Below are 19,941 nucleotides of genomic sequence, written 5' to 3'. Positions count from 1 at the left end.
GGTCGCACTTTTCTGATAAATAAGTGACAGTGAACATGAAATATCAGCGCCCATAAACCCAAGTTAGTAGCTAGTTAGTGGAGGCCGTCACGGGACTGATTATTGATTATTGAAGTGCCTTATTAATAGATACGCACGATTTAGGGCAAGAAAAACAAACCGGGACACTTTTGGAGACATCATCATCATCATCATCATCATCATCATCATCATCATCATCATCATCATCATCATCATCATCATCATCGACATCATCATCATCATCACTTTCTACATTTTTTCTAAACAACATAGGGCCTACCGTTTTAATAAGGATTTTTTCTTGAAATGCATGTAACTATAATTATTGTTTAGAGCGTGATGAAATAAAACATCACGATTTTCATCACAAAACAAAGTAATAGGCCTACAAAAGAAATACATTTTTCAAGAGTGATTGAATAAAACATCACGATTTTCATCACGGAACAAAGTAATACATAAGACATCGTTTGTTTGATTGCAATCAACCGCGACAGTTCGTCTCACACACATAACATAATGCACTGTGATCAAATAGGTTGATGACAACATTTGATTGAATGGACTGCACTGCGCCATGATTACGTGCACCGGTTCACGTGCACCTTTGTTTGGAGCCAATCAATAATTTCACGTACAGCCTCTGTGCAAATTAGAGTTTACACACGCTGCAGCTGGGGTAATCGACCGAAGCTTGTTGCCGTTAGTGATCGAATGCATGAGCTTATTTGCTTTACTGAATCGATTTACTGGATTAATTTCCTGTTAACTGGGTTTAATGCCACAAAGGTCGAATCGCCTTTGCCATGGACCATGACTGCATCATGAATGTCTCGTTTTTTGGTGATCAGTTCGTTTTAAAAGCCCAGACGACTCTCACAATTGATATCCAACTGACATATCAGCTCATATCCTTGGCGTACAAACTCCTTACACAGATGACAATCTCCTTGGCTACCAAGTAGATTATCTGGTTCCAAGTGATTTTCATTGACAGCATCTACATAGTAAAACACTTTGTATAGTAGCAATGATTTGACCTATTATGATATAAAATTTGATCGATTGAGTCCATATTTATTGGTCGAGCTATGAGTTTTAAAATATTGGACGAGACGTAGTCGAGTCCAATATTTTAAAACTCATAGTGAGACCAATAAATATTGGGCGTAAAGCATCCAATTTCATCATTATTATGTGTTGGATCAAATATTTTCAAAAACTTGGATTCATCAAAACATAATAATGACTAAATTTGGGCAAAAGCTCCACTACCCTAGCCTTTACATTTGACCTGACCCATTTGGGGTCAAACGTCAAGGATGAGTCATTTTGGCTAAAAATGCTTTTTCTTCTACAGATTACATGGAACAGTAATGCATTTTGGTCATTGACCTTGGCGGGGCCTATAAGGTGTACACGGATTTGAGGTCAAAGGTCATTATGGGAGTATTTCCGATACATAATCAAATACCTTCAAAATACTTCTTTTCCTGCAGATTTGTACAGAGACACAACTGACACATATGCATTGACATAATCCTGGTGCATATCGGGTGTACACAGATTTTGAGTTCAAGGTCATGTGCGGGTAAAATAGAGTTGATTACTGAAAATCACTTTAAAATTGACTATTTGCTGGATATTAAGTGCTGTGATCATCAGAATAATATCAAAAAAGCTCTAGCGTTATACGAGCATATAGGGTTATAATCAGATTTGGCTTAAACATGGGTAAAATTCTAAAGTTTGTCTGGAATCAATATTAGTATTATGTGATCCTGATATGGATCAAATTATGATGGAAGTCTTTTCAAGGTCGGTCACCAGAGGTCAACCAAAGGTCAAAAGGTGTAAAATTCTAAAGTGTGTCCAATTTAAATGAACATTAGTATATGTAATGTTGATATGATTTCAAACATAAAGATCATTCCAAGGTCATCAGAGGTCAACAAAAGTCATATGATAGTAAATATATTGTTATTAAGCTTAATGCCTACATTTTTTGTATGAAAAGAAATTTTTTTCCAAGGTCAGCTCAAGGTTATCAGAGGTCATTTCAAGGTCACGGCTGGACTACGCGGTCTTCTTGCGCTCGGGTCTTCATATCTAGTTTGAATTGTTTTTGAAAAAGGAACAAATTGGGATCATTTCTATGGAAATCCGAATAATTTTCGATGATATTCGACCTTTAACCATACGTCGCAGATAGGACAAATTATACTTTTTCTAAATTGTTATGACCAGGAAACTACATAAGCGTGTTTTTTAACAAAAGCAATTTTGTCGAAACTGAAACGCACTTTTTCTGATCTACAGACTAATCCGACGAACCTGTTTTTTTCTCAGTTACCAACTATTATAGTACTCATCACTGCTCATGTAGGCTCTGATTGCTCAAGAAAGATCATTGACCGCGAAAGTCCACAACGGGCGGCGCGGTCACTGGACTTTCGCGATTCGTCTTTCTTGCGCCATATGAGATATGATATGGTCATAGTCTGAGCTGAACATAGTCTGGTAAATAAGAAAAAAATAGGTCCTACTCGTCGGGCTACTAGAGACGTTGATTTCAAGCTTATTTTCAAACAGCAGGATACCCTCTTCTTCCAGCTAGACCATGAAGTGCGTATAATCTTTGTTGAGCTAAAATATTCGTAACGGCAAACTATGCTGCAATCCAGCATATTAAATAGGTTATCATGGGTAATTTGAATCATTCATTATGACCAGTTATCCAAATTCAGGCAATTGGTAATTTAATTTGAAGATAATTTGTTTCTTTGGGATGCTTCATGAACTACAACCCTTGACAAAAAGGGTTGGAATGAAATTAGTACGGCATTGCAAATGAGGCCTCATAACTAACCCCACAATAATTATCATATTTATGCTTATATTTATCCTTCATAGTCAGTATTATAAAATATGGCTCAGTATTTCTAGGTTTAAGCGCATTGTTGTCGTTGTAGTTGTAGTCGTTGGCCACACACCCCATCTTGTCTTATGTAACCTACATTCTGCAATCCTGCAGAGTATAATCCTGACCTCGACATTAAATACAGCAAACTACACGTCCAGAAGTTAAAAGTTCATTATCTATATAGACATGCCGACGTAATCTTGTAAGCACTAAATTGATTGCATAATGCGGCTACATCGGTTAATGTCTTAGTATTTTGAAAAGATCTTAAACTACTGTCTTTACTAAATGAGTAGATATTGCAACTTTACCATCACCGATGCCTGTGAAGTGTTCATTACACAATTTGATGTGTACTTATGTAAATGAAACACATGCGCTCATAAAAGCACCCTTCAAAGGAAAGTGCATGCTTAGGTGGCATTTAAATTCTTTGCATTATAATGCTGGCTTCTCATGCTGTTACAGACAACAAAGCACGTAGGTTTCCTTAATTTAGGAATCTAAAGTACGCACTCGAAAAGACGTAATATCTGAGGAGCATTTACGAATGTATAGGCTGTTATTTGAAGCCTTCAGCGATTGCAAGCTCACATGAATAGGTCATGGTTGTTCAACGATCTTTTTAAAAGCACCCGTGAACGAAATACCTGATGGTGTAATGGAGTGACGTCTTGATGCTTTAATGTTACTTTTTGGTTCATGACTTTCTATATAAAGTTAACATATTCAATCCCGCCACAAAAAAATGACTTTAATAAACTTAGGCAAACTGACAAATTAAGAGAAACAAAAATCAGGACTCAGCGGGGATTGAACCCCGGGCCTCACGATTTCCGGTCGAGAGTTAACCCACTGGACTACCTGAGTTCACAGTTGGTACACGGTTAATCTCACCTAATCATCATGGCATACATTTCACTGTGTCTTAGCGGCCAACTATATGAATAATGACGAAAGGTGGCCTATAAGGGGCTATTCCTACCCTAAAGAAGACATCGGAAAATCAAAAACTTATTGAATTTTCTTAATGTTGCGAGCACCAACATGCTATATATACCCCCTACACTTGTGAACATGAGTTCGTGATCAGTATTTTTAGAAATATTGAATATTGATAGCTGAATGATCATTGATTGTCGGTTATCGATTATCCCCAACACCAAACACTGCTTACCAGCGTGCTAAATTAAGACTGTGATCATGAACTCTGTAGGCAGGATACTCTATGTACTGCTGGCTATGTTTTTTTCTTCGTATGTTTTTTCTTATTCTATTTGTCTTATGATTTACGAGGTCAGATGTGTCAAATCTGTCTTCTTTAGGGGTAGGGCCAAAAAATTCTAGAAGCGAATAAATAAATAATTAAATGAATGAACAAATAAATAAAGCACATTCAAATAGTTAACTTACCCTCTGAAGTAACCGCAATCGTGTATTTGAGGCAGTACTGGTAACAACCTGTAACTGATATACCCTTAGTCTTCATTCTAGTGTGGCAATTTACAACCAGCCTCTTTATATTAAATTATTACATGGACCGTCTTCAAGCAATACCCAGGTCCTTATCCTGTAAATCTAATTAGAACTAATCTAAATGAAAGTGTGTGCTAAAATTGGCCCATCTACTCCAATCGCGACCAATTACTTTCTAGTAATGAACGATTATAATAATTGCGCGCGTTCTATTTTGTACCTTGGTTAATTTCACAGATTACTACAGACTATCAACAGTCAAAGTCCCCGTGCCACAGATTAATAAATAAACAGATTGGAATTTTCCATGCCTGTGCCCTCTAAACGTATTAGAATTCAACTGACGCCGGTACAGCGTTCAGACCTGGCGACATCGCGCAAAGTTTCTTTTGTGTACGCTCGCGCTATTTGCGCTATTTTTGAGTTTGCTCACGCGGTACCTGACATAGCGTCGATGCCCATGGGCATCATATGTCATGTTTCCACGGTATGCCAGGTGCATTGTCATACTGTGAATTATCGAATATTCATGAGGGCCGATCGTTCGATTTTGCCGTGTCTAACAATCACGCGTCGTGTGCCTTCGCGTATACGCGGTACGTGCGTAGCAGTTTCGCCAGTCGCATTCATATAACAACCGGCCCTCATTATCGGGAGATGCTGAGACTTTGACTGTTTGGAGTTTGTCTGTGATCTCTTTCGTCCATGGTTATTTAGTATTATTATATATTTACTTTATACACCTACCAATTTCACTTCAGTGAGAGGGGTATTGAGGCATCAACACAAACAATATTTATAGGGTGACACCAAACACCCATCTCTCTTTAGTTAGAGGAGTGTTGAGGCTTCAAAACACACAATGTCTAGGGTGAAACCTAACATCCCTCTCACTCAAGCGAAACTGGTGGGTACACGTAAATATATAATAAAATATATAACAAGTTTACTTTACAAGTGACTAACTTTGGAATTTTAGAGTGCTCAAACCCATTACAGGTGAGCAATAGAAACAAATTCAAAGTATAGACCTCTGGCAAGGCAACCGTTACTTAAAGTTTCACGGAATACCCTCACTTACGATCATTGGGTAAACCGATCATCAGACGGATAGTTTGTCATGATTTCAAATTTACAGAAATGTTTATACGAGTATATACATTCTGTGGTGTCAAAATCATGACGAACCAAGCCAACCAGAACAGTCTCTACTCCAAAAGTAGTCGAGAGTGCTCAACCACTAAAAATAGTGGGGCGTATTATAACAAGTTTACTTTACAAGTGACTAACTTTGGAATTTTAGAGTGCTCAAACCCATTACAGGTGAGCAATAGAAACAAATTCAAAGTATAGACCTCTGGCAAGGCAACCGTTACTTAAAGTTTCACGGAATACCCTCACTTACGATCATTGGGTAAACCGATCATCAGACGGATAGTTTGTCATGATTTCAAATTTACAGAAATGTTTATACGAGTATATACATTCTGTGGTGTCAAAATCATGACGAACCAAGCCAACCAGAACAGTCTCTACTCCAAAAGTAGTCGAGAGTGCTCAACCACTAAAAATAGTGGGGCGTATTATAACAAGTTTACTTTACAAGTGACTAACTTTGGAATTTTAGAGTGCTCAAACCCATTACAGGTGAGCAATAAAATATATATATATATATATGGAAGGATTTCATGTCTACAAGAATATGTATCTTTACTTTGGCTGTAGTTATTGTACCCGTATGTCACCACCAGTGGCATCATTATTTTATAGACCGTATTCTATCTCCATTCGCTCACAGTAATTAAGCTCATATAACGTAGCATTATGTACCTGGTAATGGTGATTGAAACGTAATATATGACACCTACGATGCGTCCCAGTTTCTACCTTTCAGCGGTAACGAGTCACGTTAACATGGTTACGTTTTGCCGTGTGCAACTATTAATGTGTGACTAAAAGCTGCTAGACACAACATCTCCATTTAACTAAGGATACGTCTATTTTGTTTACTATCCTGTTAGGTTGCACTATTATGTCAATAGAGGCATCATTTATCTAACATCAAACCTCACTCCTTAATTTGTTACTTGCTCGTCGTAGGCATTTAATTTCACAGGTGATGAGCTATTGTGCAGTATTCTTTTGGCGAGTCCAAGTTTGTCATTGATATCAGAGTGTTGGAAAACATAATTGAGTTGATGAATTTTGACTTTGTTTTCATTAGGATGGCCTAATGAGTTAATAGTGGGCCCAGTTGGTAAATTATCTTATTGACGTTTTGACCCCTTATCTCTCTGCTTTCAATCTTCAGAAAATATTATTCCAAAGTATTTGAACTTTTGTTTGATTCAGTGTCTGATTGTTTATAGTGATAGTGGCTGACCACAATATTATTCCCAGTCTTGCCTATGCTGACTCTCATCGCAAGCTACATTGGATTTTGTGGTGTGATCTTGGAGACCAACAAAGTCCGCATGGATGAAGCTCACGTCACCAGCAAAAAGTAGCTCACTGATCTCTTCAGTATTTTGGATTTGCTTACTTGGTGCTCCTGAACACCATTAGAGCCAATGGCGACAGAACATAGCAAAAAGGAAGAGCATAATCTCAGCTATAACATGGCTTATATTTTGTTACGGTATAGCTCTTTCAGATTTTACACAAAATGGGCCAGAACAGCTTTACCCCATAAACCCCTCCGATCTGCCTTAAGATTTGAACTCCTACAAATTGTACTCCTAAACTTTAAAATTTGCCAAGGATGTTCATATTTTTAAGTAATTTAGGTAGACGTGCGCTAATTTCTAAACAGTCATGCTGGTTTATTAACAGAAGCAGCCTAGTTTTTTTCTTTTAGGAATGAATTACCACGTTTGTACAGTGACCTGCTTCTCAAACATATTGTGTTGGCGATCACATTCACTTTAAAAATGCATTGGTTTCTATAACAATACTCAGAAATTGGAAAGTGAACCCACTCATGAACAGCTAAAAGATCTGTTTCGACACATACAGATTGATAGATGAAATATATTAAACAATGGAAAAAAATAGCAAAATCATTAAAATGGAGCTCGACTCCAACATTTATAACATTTTATTATGGTATCTTTAGTATGTTTATATAGTTACCAAAATATATAAACGTTAATTTAACCGAATCTTATAAGACTTTCTGAGTAACACCATTTACTTGTTTGTGCAACAGGAACTCGTCATGTAAAGTAGGAAATTAGTCAAAGGAAAGGTAGAATCTGAGAAGAAGGGGGAATAATGACTATAAATGAACCAGATGAAACAGAATAACGTATATGAAATTTATTGTGATTTTACATCAATTTACACACGGATCAAAATAATAATGTTTGTCTTAATAAATCTTACCAGAGTCACATTGTTGCATAATTGAATATAATTCACGTGCACGACATGGCAAAGAATATTCGCCGTCATGGTGAACAACCTAAACTAAACATCCAGAGACGAGATGGTTGCGTCCGTACGGCTTGAAGAGTCAACAATGAGTGCCTAAATTATCTAAACATGACAATACCTCGCCCAACGGCGTGCACTTGATGCAAGTGTGCAATGGCTTACGGCACTATGATCAATATTCAATTATTCAAAGACAAATTACCGTCACAACAATTACCACTCCCAAACATTATCAACTATATAATAAGCCCTTAAAGTTTAGAATATTATGAGCATTACGTAATTTTGAACTACTGCACAATAATGCATACCATTTGCTTTGTCAGTATTTAGGAAAAGCATGCTGTTACAAAGCCACTTTCTAATTTCTTCCTAATCATCAGTAAGCTTCTTTTTTTATTACATTAACATAAGTTTTAAGCTTCATAAATCCTTCTCCCTACTCGCATTTTGTATTTTACATGAAAATCGGTTGAGTACCTAGAAGAACATGCCAACTCAATGTAATCACTACATTGATTGCAGTAGAAGATATAAGTAAGTATATATCTTAGTATTTTAGAATCGATCTGTAGCTACAACGTTTAGCTACAGGTCTTTACCAAATGAGTAGATATTAACGCTATGTCATCACTCTTGCCTTAAGAATGCATGTGCATTACCAATGTAAGCACACAAATGACAGAAACGCCCTCATAAAAGCACTCTTCAAGGTTAGTGCACTATGGTGCTTAAGGCGGATATAAAATCAGATAGCATTATTATGCTTGGTTCATTAATGTTAAAATCCAAAGGACGTACTCGAAAATACCCGCCCTTTGGTGTACAAATCCCTTTATTAGAGGACCATTCACGAATGTAGGCTGTTATTTGAAGCCTTCAGCAATTACTCACGTGAATAGATAATGGTTGTTGAACTTTCCTTGTAAAAGCACCCGTGAACAAAATACATAAATTGAGTTTTACGTTTCAATATACTATGATGCAATGTTTTATTTGAGTTCCCGAACTTTTTCAAGGAACGCATTGTCTATTCCATGTCTATTGGGAGCGTCTGGTGAACCGTTGCCTAGAATTTAAGTTTCGACCAATTCAAATAAGGTTTCCGCAAATAATCGCCTTTGGACCTAGAAGCATCTTGGGGGCTCCACGTACCAGTAATTAGAATAGCCCAGCGCCCTCCGGGTTCGGATGTCTTGTCGTGACCTTTGACACGACATCTAACTTCGTCTTATAAACGTGGTTTCGGCATAATCTAATGACGGCGGAATAAATGTAAAGCGCTTTGAGGCTGTTTACGGCATAAAGCGCTATATAAATATCTACATTTATTTTTTTATTTTATAACGGTTGGTCCGTTTAGTACATCTGTACCATTTCGTTTTCCCATATCAAAATTAGCATCACATTCATTGGTAGATAGATGAGCCATAACACTTGTTGTAAACAATGAAACCTTTTTCGTCAATTCTAAATGTGATTACTCTCATATACGAGCTGGCCGCAGCCTTCAAAATACTAGGACCATTGGCCAACTAGGGAACTGTTGCGGCAGTCATACTGTGCAGCCAGATCAACTATGTGGGACTAGAGTGAGGACGTTCCCACTTAAGTAAGGCCGGTTTGTGCCCTCACTCCTAGCAGCACTAGGATCCACAACATGCTCTTCTATGAAGGCACAGTTCTTAAACCCCAATACATTTGCACATTCATTGAATGACCTTTGAAAATTTGGGTACAACAACTCTGAAACTTGAGGTCAAAATGGTTGTTTAATTGAGGTTATTGAATTATGCCATTGGGATGAGGCCATCGTGGTCCATAGTGCGGGTTTCTGAAAATCAAAACCATTTGCTTCAACCCGCGTATCGGCATCACACAATATGAATAGTTTGAGATCATGCTTTTATGCAGGACTGGGTTGTCTGCTCAAAGCAAAACAACATCTTAGCTTTTATTTAAAGTGACTGCTATTGCTAACACATCATGTTCTTAGCCTCCTTGACCTTTCTGTAAATACTAAATATAAGTTGTCTAGCCAAGGGCTGTTAATACTTTATTAACCAGTGATTTCCAATACTAAGCAAGAACATGTCATCAACACAAATGTTGTCTTGCTTAACATGCTTAAGGCGAACTAAACACCTACACAGACGGTGTGATTTGTATTAAATATATATCTCCTTACTTTCATGTTTATAAGGCGAGGGGGAATAATACAAAGTAGATAGAGATAAATTGGTTATTTTTCAGGAACTAAACGAACTCTTACTTGTTGTTGTATTTGTTGGTTGACAGCATATCATCAATCATGTTACCAGGAGTTTCAACCATTTCAAAATTGACATTCAAATTTTAATTTGTGTAGCAATTTACAAATCTTACATGGTACTTCGAATTGTTGTTGTTGAATCACGATTGCCCCTTTTAAAACTGGACACTTGTCTAATCAAATGCTTGTAACTTTATTTCTTGAGGTTTCAATGGGATGTGCAGGATTAGATCTATTGCATCTATTAAAAAACAAAACAAATTTACCCAAATATGGTTTTAAAATTAGGAAATTTGGACATTCTTTCCAAGTGTAAGGATAATTTTTTGTGGCGCAGTATACCTTTTATTGGGTTAAAAAATGCTATCAATCGTGAACGAAATTAGAGGGGAACCGAGGAATGTCACAATCAACGCCCTTGCTGTTAGAACATAAAATAATTGTCAAATGTGTGTAAGGTTCACAACGTCGTGGGTTAAGCTAATAAAGCAAATACTATGAAAATAATAATAATGATTTAATAAACCTGAGAAGATTAGCACACTAAAGTCGCCAGTTCCCGAACCGTCTATGATAAATGGCATTGAATTACATTTCTAATCGAAACTAAACACGTCAATCCTGTTCAAGTCGGTCAATGTGTTGCATTTTTGCTAATCAATATGGCCAAGCTGGTAAAGAAACTAACTGCTTTTATAATCTGACAGTTACAATTTAGTTTGTTTTTGCTTTCCTTGCGAAATAATAGCAAATTTATTTGCATTTTAAATATCTCACAAGAATTTTCATTTTCCGTAAATGTTTATATACATTTTGGTTGGTGAATATGCAAAGAGCTGTTTCATTGGGACTTATTATGTTAACAATAAATTGCCCAATTGTTGAAAAATATTGTACTAAAGACTTGTAAAAAGATTATAATAGAGCGACCTTCCCAGCAAACACAAAAACGTTTTAAAAACGTTTTAAATAAGTTATATTTTGGCTTTTGGTTTAGGTAAAAACGTTTTAATAACATTTAAATGTCGGGTTATATAAAGGTCATGATAACGTTGCGCCATTTGTAGGCTGCAAGCGTGGTTTCGGCATAATCTAATGACGGCGGAATAAATGTAAAGCGCTTTGAGGCTGTTTACGGCATAAAGCGCTATATAAATATCTACATTTATTTTATAACGGTTGGTCCGTTTAGTACATCTGTACCATTTCGTTTTCCCATATCAAAATTAGCAAATTCGTCAATTCTAAATGTGATTACTCTCATATACGAGCTGGCCGCAGCCTTCAAAATACTAGGACCATTGGCCAACTAGGGAACTGTTGCGGCAGTCATACTGTGCAGCCAGATCAACTATGTGGGACTAGAGTGAGGACGTTCCCACTTAAGTAAGGCCGGTTTGTGCCCTCACTCCTAGCAGCACTAGGATCCACAACATGCTCTTCTATCAAGGCACAGTTCTTTAACCCCAATACATTTGCACATTCATTGAATGACCTTTGAAAATTTGGGTATAACCACTCATACTCTGAAACTTGAGGTCAAAATGGTTGTTTAATTGCGGTTATTGAATTGTGCCATTGGGATGAGGCCATCGTGGTCCATAGTGCGGGTTTCTGAAAATCAAAACCATTTACTTCAACCCGCGTATCGGCATCACACAATATGAATAGTTTGAGATTTTTGCTTTTATGCAGGACAGGGTTGTCTGCTCAAAGCAAAACAACATCTTAGCTTTTATTTAAAGTGACTGCTATTGCTAACACATCATGTTCTTAGCCTCCTTGACCTTTCTGTAAATACTAAATATAAGTTGTCTAGCCAAGGGCTGTTAATACTTTATTAACCAGTGATTTCCAATACTAAGCAAGAACATGTCATCAACACAAATGTTGTCTTGCTTAACATGCTTAAGGCGAACTAAACACCTACACAGACGGTGTGATTTGTATTAAATATATATCTCCTTACTTTCATGTTTATAAGGCGAGGGGGAATAATACAAAGTAGATAGAGATAAATTGGTTATTTTGCAGGAACTAAACGAACTCTTTCTTGTTGTTGTATTTGTTGGTTGACAGCATATCATCAATCATGTTACCAGGAGTTTCAACCGTTTCAAAATTGACATTCAAATTTTAATTTGTGTAGCAATTTACAAATCTTACATGGTACTTCGAATTGTTGTTGTTGAATCACGATTGCCCCTTTTAAAACTGGACACTTGTCTAATCAAATGCTTGTAACTTTATTTCTTGAGGTTTCAATGGGATGTGCAGGATTAGATCTATTGCATCTATTAAAAAATAAAACAAATTTACCCAAATATGGTTTTAAAATTAGGAAATTTGGACATTCTTTCCAAGTGTAAGGATAATTTTTTGTGGCGCAGTATATCTTTTATTGGGTTAAAAAATGCTATCAATCGTGAACGAAATTAGAGGGGAACCGAGGAATGTCACAATCAACGCCCTTGCTGTTAGAACATAAAATAATTGTCAAATGTGTGTAAGGTTCACAACGTCGTGGGTTAAGCTAATAAAGCAAATACTATGAAAATAATAATAATGATTTAATAAACCTGAGAAGATTAGCACACTAAAGTCGCCAGTTCCCGAACCGTCTATGATAAATGGCATTGAATTACATTTCTAATCGAAACTAAACACGTCAATCCTGTTCAAGTCGGTCAATGTGCTGCATTTTTGCTAATCAATATGGCCAAGCTGGTAAAGAAACTAACTGCTTTAATCTGACAGTTACAATTTAGTTTGTTTTTGCTTTCCTTGCGAAATAATAGCAAATTTATTTGCATTTTAAATATCTCACAAGAATTTTCATTTTCCGTAAATGTTTATATACATTTTGGTTGGTGAATATGCAAAGAGCTGTTTCATTGGGACTTATTATGTTAACAATAAATTGCCCAATTGTTGAAAAATATTGTACTAAAGACTTGTAAAAAGATTATAATAGAGCGACCTTTACTAAAAGTACGGGCTGTAAGGCTCTAGCAATAGGTCATTTCATTTCATTTCATATTTTGTTTACTAGGGTTGGGCGTGTTAACAATTTGCAATCTAACATATCGGTTATTTCTCACCACATGACCGATTGCGCTATATTTTAAGTCATCACAATATGAACTACTCTGGAAGGATTGCCCTGCAGACTTTTCGATAAGATTGCACAACACGATGTGGTCATTTTGTGAGTTCTGATTTATGTCCTCCTTCTGACGGCATAGTTAATTCTCCCGGGTGAGATAGGAAACCTTTTTGCCATGACACGATGTTGCCTCAGGATCTGTGTGGAAACCCGGTAGAATCACGGTGCTCAGAAATAAATCTACACCGGAATATCATCTCCAATGACCTCTGTTCATGTCGCCTAACCTAATTCATTTGGCTTAGTTGCCTAAAGCAGACAATATTCTTTTTATAAGAAAAATGCGTAATACTAGGTATAACATGTCAAGTTTGAGAATAATGAGGTTGTCATAGTTTCAGACAAAAATAACTCAATGTACGTATAAATATACTGCGCCAATAAAGTATCCTTACACTTGGAAAAATAATCACAATTTCAAAACTGAACAATATCGGGGTAAATTTGCACTATATAATCTTGCACATTATGACACCGCATTGAATCAATGTGACCTCAAGAAGTAAAGTTACAAGCAATTGAATAGACGAAGGTCCAGTTTTGAAAGTGACAAACTGGCCTATACAAGGCGCAAAAAGATTCCAACAAGCGCAACAAAGACACAACATCCTTTCGTCAATGAAGCGTTATTTAAAGCAGTTTTTATTTCAGTTTTTACTTCTCTGTACTTTTCATAACTTTCATTTTATTTGCCATTTCTTTTGTTTCCGTTTCCTTTTGTTCCTTTTGTTTTAATTTAAAGCCAAGCGCATAAATTAGCCATTCACCACTCTCAAACCATATGTCTAGTCTGTGGAGTTTTGAATAGGCCAGTTTGTCACTTTTAAAACTGTACCTTCGTCCAATCAAATGCTTGTAACTTTGCCTCTTGAAGTCACATTGGATTCAATGTGGTGTCATTATGTGCAGGATTAGATAGTGCATCTATTAAAAAAACAAAATTTACCCCAATTTTGTTCAGTTGGGAAATTGTGATTATTTTTCCAAGTGTAAGGATATTTTATTGGCGCAGTATAGTTAAAATATTAATAACAATAAACCATGAATTACAAACAAATGAGTTACAATATCATATGCTCATATTACATTTCCTCAAACGACAAAGGATGAAAGAGGATATTGTTTATTATACATGTAAAACGCATCACAGCTATATTTTAAACACTTCATGATTATACTTGCAAGGCACATCGTAAATGTATATAAACGGATCAAATACAACTACAAGGTGACTTTCCAAGTGTAATATATCTAATTAAAGTTTACTTGGTGATAGTTATAGAGTGTACATGATTAGATTGCAGTGAATGAGGTTGACAGGTCGTTGGCAACCGTGAGATATGAAACCATTGTGCAACATTTGGTAGTCTGTACGTGTTGCTTGGACATATTCTCCCTTCAATTTCCAATTCCTGACTGCGATTGTCAAGCCAAAGGATGATTTCGTAAAATTTTGAAAAACTGATTTCATTGGCTGCAAAACTGGTACAATCTGGACACGTTCTACTGTTTAATTGCTAATTGTGTATCATCAGAGAAGAAACAACATGACAATACAAGTGAATAATATTTAATTTTGCTATCTCAAAGAGATGTTACCACAATGGAGCCCTCGATTTTGGTCAAAGGTAGTTTTGACCATGAACGCAATATTTGTCCATACTCACTAATTGAAATAGTAAAGCTTAATTAAGCAGATCACCTTTACGAGGCGCTCACAATGTGTCTCTTATTTTCGATATTACAGATTCTGTCTCTAAATTACTGTTCGTTGGACTCTTGAGTATTTTTAAAATCTGTCAAATCTATCACTGTGTTTCTCATTTGATTTTTTGACTACATCTCTCAGAGCCGGGCTCAGAGCTCCTATAAAAGGACATAATATATTTGCCTGTTACCGATCCAGAGGCCCATGTCGAAAACACTTGATTGCTCTTATATTTTATTTAATAAGGTTCTACGCGTGATAAATAAAATGTAACATTGATAAAATAAGTGCTTGTAGAATGGGCTGTCCCGCAACCATGTGGTATTGAGGATCCAATAATACTCAAATATGTACAATACGGTATGTACACAAATTTTCCACATGATATAACTGAGCAGGTGATAGTTGATTTTGGTTAATGAAACTGACAAACCACATTCCAGATGTTGCTTTTTTTCTTTACTTCCCTTTTCTTTTTCTTTCTTTTTTTTCCAATAAAAATTGCACAGTTATAACTGTAACACCAGCCCTCAAATTGTAATTTACTTATCTCTGTTATCAGGTCAGGTTACCTAGCATTATACAATGTCCGATTTCACGCAAATAAAAAAAGACAGCTTCTATCGGAAAGGTCAAAATCGAATGGTATTTTTCCGATTTCAGTTAGTAGATATATTATTATGTTTTGATTTTGTTGGCGAATAAAGGGAAATTTCCGATATGTGGCGTAGCTAGGGAGATTGGGAGGGAGGGAACGCGCACATGGCGACGTCTTAGATGGCGCCAAATCGACCAATTCAGTGATCGATTCTGCACCCCCTCCAAGCGGTGAAAGTTAGAATTGCGAACATGATTTGAAAGACCGTTTTAAGATCGAAATTCAACTTGATCATAACCAATTTAGAGGTATCTGTGCTAATTTTCGCACACAATTGTTTCATAATTTGGGACGTGGTGAGCGCCATTCGGTATTCTTGACTCCAGGCGCCACAACCCCTAGCTACGCCACTCAGTATAATATAAGTGCATTGCCTATATTCGGCGAACTTACTCATAAAACCACCACGCTAATATAATGTCTGCCTAATCAAATTAGTTGCGAATTGGGCAACGATGTGCCTGACACCTGCCTTAGATTGAATGCAACTGTATAGATACAAACCCTTGTTTTGTTTGTTTCATTTGAGCATTTGAGCATGTATCTGTAATTACACACAATATTAGTTTCCATTTTTACAAAACACCGTTTACGACAAATTACACCAATGTTCGCTACAACTGAACCAATTAGCCCGCTGGCCGCTAAACTGCTCTTCAAAACATTTGTTCATCCACATAGTAAAATCATTATTTATGGTAAGTGAAACCATCACTAGGTATAGTGCTTAACTATAAAATATAGGAGCGAAATAAATTTATATATAATACATAATTATACCATTGAATTTCAACACAAAGCAATACAAATTTGCAACGATGTGCATGGCACTGTTAGATTGAATGCAACTGTATAGATACATACCCTTGTTTTGTTTGGTTCATTTGAGCATTTGAGCGTGTATCTGTAATTACACACAATATTAATTTCAATTTTTACAAAACACCGTTTACGACAAATTACACCAATGTTCGCTACAACTGAACCAATTAGCTCGCTGGCCGCTAAACTGCTCTTCAAAACGTTTGTATTCGCATTATATCCCCACCCAACAAAAACAGGAACATGGTAAAATTTTACTTGTTTAAAGTGTTAGACATAACTTAGCTCAATAGATCAGAATAGGCAATAATCCAAATTTCCAAAGCAAGAGGTGCAACAAATAACAGATCCAAAATCTCTAAACCGAATTTCAATTAATTAATATGGAATATGAATGCTCAGAGATGAAATGTGAATGTAATTTGTAAATGCTATACTCACGATGTAAGAAAAGGGGCGTTTGCCCTTTTTGTAAAAGGAGATTAAAAATTTCGTGCACTTGTTTACCAAATTTGTATAATTTTGAGTGGCAAAAATTAAGAGTGTGTAATGTTTTATTTTTTTTTCAGAAGAATTGCGCGGAACGGCTCCTGGATTTGTATGACGTTACGATTCCTCACACGGTAAGTTCATAAATATAAATGTGGGTCAAGCATGCCTATACACTACAAAGTTGACACAACCTTTGGAGCACGTGTGGCCGAGTGGATAAGGCGCCCGACTCATAATGCATAGGTTGTGAGTTCGAGCCCCGCTCGTGCCAACGTGTTGTGTCCTTGGGCAAGGCACTTTATCCTCATTGCTTAACTGGGGGGATGTGGTTGGGTTGGATTGGGTGTTTGTAAAGTTGTTTGTTTCAATGTTGCAATATTGGCGCTGATTTAGCTGCTGCCTGCAAATTGCATTGTGTCTGTTCAGGTGTGTTTAATGTACAATTCTAGCAATTTGACCTGCGGGTCACCATTAGAGTTTGTAATAAAAAAAACCTTCCTCTTTTTTTTTCTCTTTTTTTTTAATGAGATCAAAATCAAATATTTTGGAAAGCTGCCCAGTCTTATCGAATTTACACGATTTGAATAAGCTTTCATTCATGTCAAAAATACAAAATAGCTTTAAGAAAAATATCCACAATCTCGTAAAATAATAAACTTGTAAGGATGAAATTTCCATTGTGATTTCACCTATAATTATGATCAACTATCTTCCTTAATTCAGAAAGAAATCCAATCAATACTGTACGTCACGATGTTCATTATACTAAAATGTTAACGTGGTAAAGAACTTGTACAATAACACACTCAATGTCGTGGATGAGTGTAAGCGGATAAGCATACTAGATACGTGTGTTCGATATAATTTTCCGTGTAACGGACGTAAATCAACTTGTAGGTAACCCACCTGCATGACAAACAGGTGGCGGTGAAGTATTTGATTACGACGTAAAATGCTTGTACAGTCTATATCACAATGATCGTACTCCATCTGGTTTTTGGTGTTTATGAAAAGTATGCTGCTTCCTAAAGCATCACTGGATCCACTTAAAATGATCATCATTTGTGACGTGTCATGTCAAAAGTAGACACTTTTGGGCAGGATCGTGAATGGAGATATAGCCAAAAATCTGCCAGGGGCGATTTTTTCTTTCACAATTTGGGTTTGTTGCGAATTTGTGATTATTAGTAATGTTAAAAATATTGCCTGATAGTTTCAGACCGGAATATAACTGGCATCTTGTATTTTTTGAGACATTTTTTCAAGGGAATTCCTACCCTCAACATTGTCAATAATATTTTTGAAGGCCGATATCTCAATTTCCAACTTTATAATACCATAACTTATGAACTCAATATCTTCGCTTAGAAATGTCCGATTTCATTGGAGAAAACGGCGTTGTGGAGCAAAATATCTCTATATTTAAGATATGTAAAAACCTCAAAATTGAATACCTGCCCCAAAGTGCCAGCTTTTGAAATGATACGTCACATTTATGCTCGATACTTTATAGTTAAAAATCTGGTCATTTCAAGTGAATCCAATGGTGCGCTTAAAAGAGGAAGACTTGTGTGTCTTTGAGCGACTAATCAATGCCAAGAGTGATTGAATGGCATTGAACCAATTACGTTTGCTCAGAGATACGAGAACCATTTTTTTAAATAGTAGAAATTTACTCTTTGTTTCAAGTATGTCAAATATGTAGACCACATCATAAAATCATGAAAGACAGAATTGATATTCGTGAAATGCCGAAAGTCAGTGACGCATCTCGTTTTCTACACAATGTTAGTAATCTAGCATAACTTTCGAGCCCGAGTGACTAAAAGAGTCCAACTAAAATGCTTCTGATAGCCTATACATACTTCGTATAATGTATGGAAGCATTTAGACCATTGTCAGTGATTTATGGTCATTATTTATGGTAAGTGAAACCATCACTAGATATTGTGCTTAACTATAAAATATAGGAGCGAAATATATATAATACATAATTATACCATTGAATGTCAACACAAAGCAATACAAATTTGTTTCGTGTCTACACGATCAACCCATCCACACCCGTCAGTTGCAAGGTGCAGAATGACGTAGGAGGCGTGAGGGGCGCGCCATGTATTGGAGTATGGATTGGATAAATCATTTAAACGAAACTTTGTGGATTTGATGTGTTAGCCCACAGTTACTACTGGGTCTTCTGTGCTCAGTTAACTTCGCTTTCAGTGTGCGCAGCGATTCGCGACCCACAATATAATACAAAGGCTGTTACATACCATCTGTGGCGTCCCTCTGACCACGCTTCCAGAATGACATTATAGGGACAAATGCGCGCAAAATTTGCAATTACGATGGTGCCCTCACTGCCCTGTACTTAAATGCACGGGAACGTATTTTTTCTGTTTTTCGCTTTCAGTAGACCTTGCTCCTTGTTATCACTAATATTGAACATCCATGGTTCGTAACCACATTTTGGAGACTGTCCTGAACGTGATTAAATATTGGTCCGAGTGGATGCGTAAACCGCACGCGACAATTCAAGTTTATTCTATACACCGTCATCAATGCGACAATAAACCATCAAAGTCTAACGTTGGTAATGATTTGTTCTTTTATATTTCGATGGTGTACTTGATGGCGCTATTTATACTATTAATATGCTCTGTAACAGACGATGGTGGACTACATTATTCACTGTGGCAACAGCCAATATCGTAAACAAAACAGACAATATGACGGCAACACTGCCTGGACATTGGACGCCCCGTGCTGAGTTGTGTTTTTAGCTCTATTGGCCTCGTTACAGAAAAAAAATGCACAAAATATATTTCTCAGTGAATGTATAAATTTTCACATAAAAATAAATATTTTTGGATTCAAAATAAATGTGAAGAAAAAAAAAATTTAGCCGGGAGTGAGCGGGACTCGATCTCGGGACCCTATGCACCGCAGGCGAGACCCGTTACCATTA

The 19,941-nt window shown here is 36.5% G+C and overlaps 1 long non-coding RNA gene across 1 annotated transcript in view; it reads left to right on the top strand.

The window, feature by feature from the left end:
- LOC140138890 (uncharacterized) overlaps window positions 1-19,941 on the top strand; it is an 87,061-nt gene that overhangs the window by 41,250 nt on the left and 25,870 nt on the right. Inside the window, exon 2 of the long non-coding RNA XR_011857077.1 lies at window positions 17,051-17,104. This is a non-coding gene — a long non-coding RNA (uncharacterized lncRNA). The remainder of the gene's footprint in view (window positions 1-17,050; window positions 17,105-19,941) is intronic.

The sequence above is a fragment of the Amphiura filiformis genome, chromosome 18, assembly GCF_039555335.1.
Source record: "Amphiura filiformis chromosome 18, Afil_fr2py, whole genome shotgun sequence".
Lineage (NCBI taxonomy): Eukaryota > Metazoa > Echinodermata > Ophiuroidea > Amphilepidida > Amphiuridae > Amphiura > Amphiura filiformis.
Note: the sequence above shows the minus strand (reverse complement) of the source record. Positions and strands in the feature narration are given on the sequence as shown.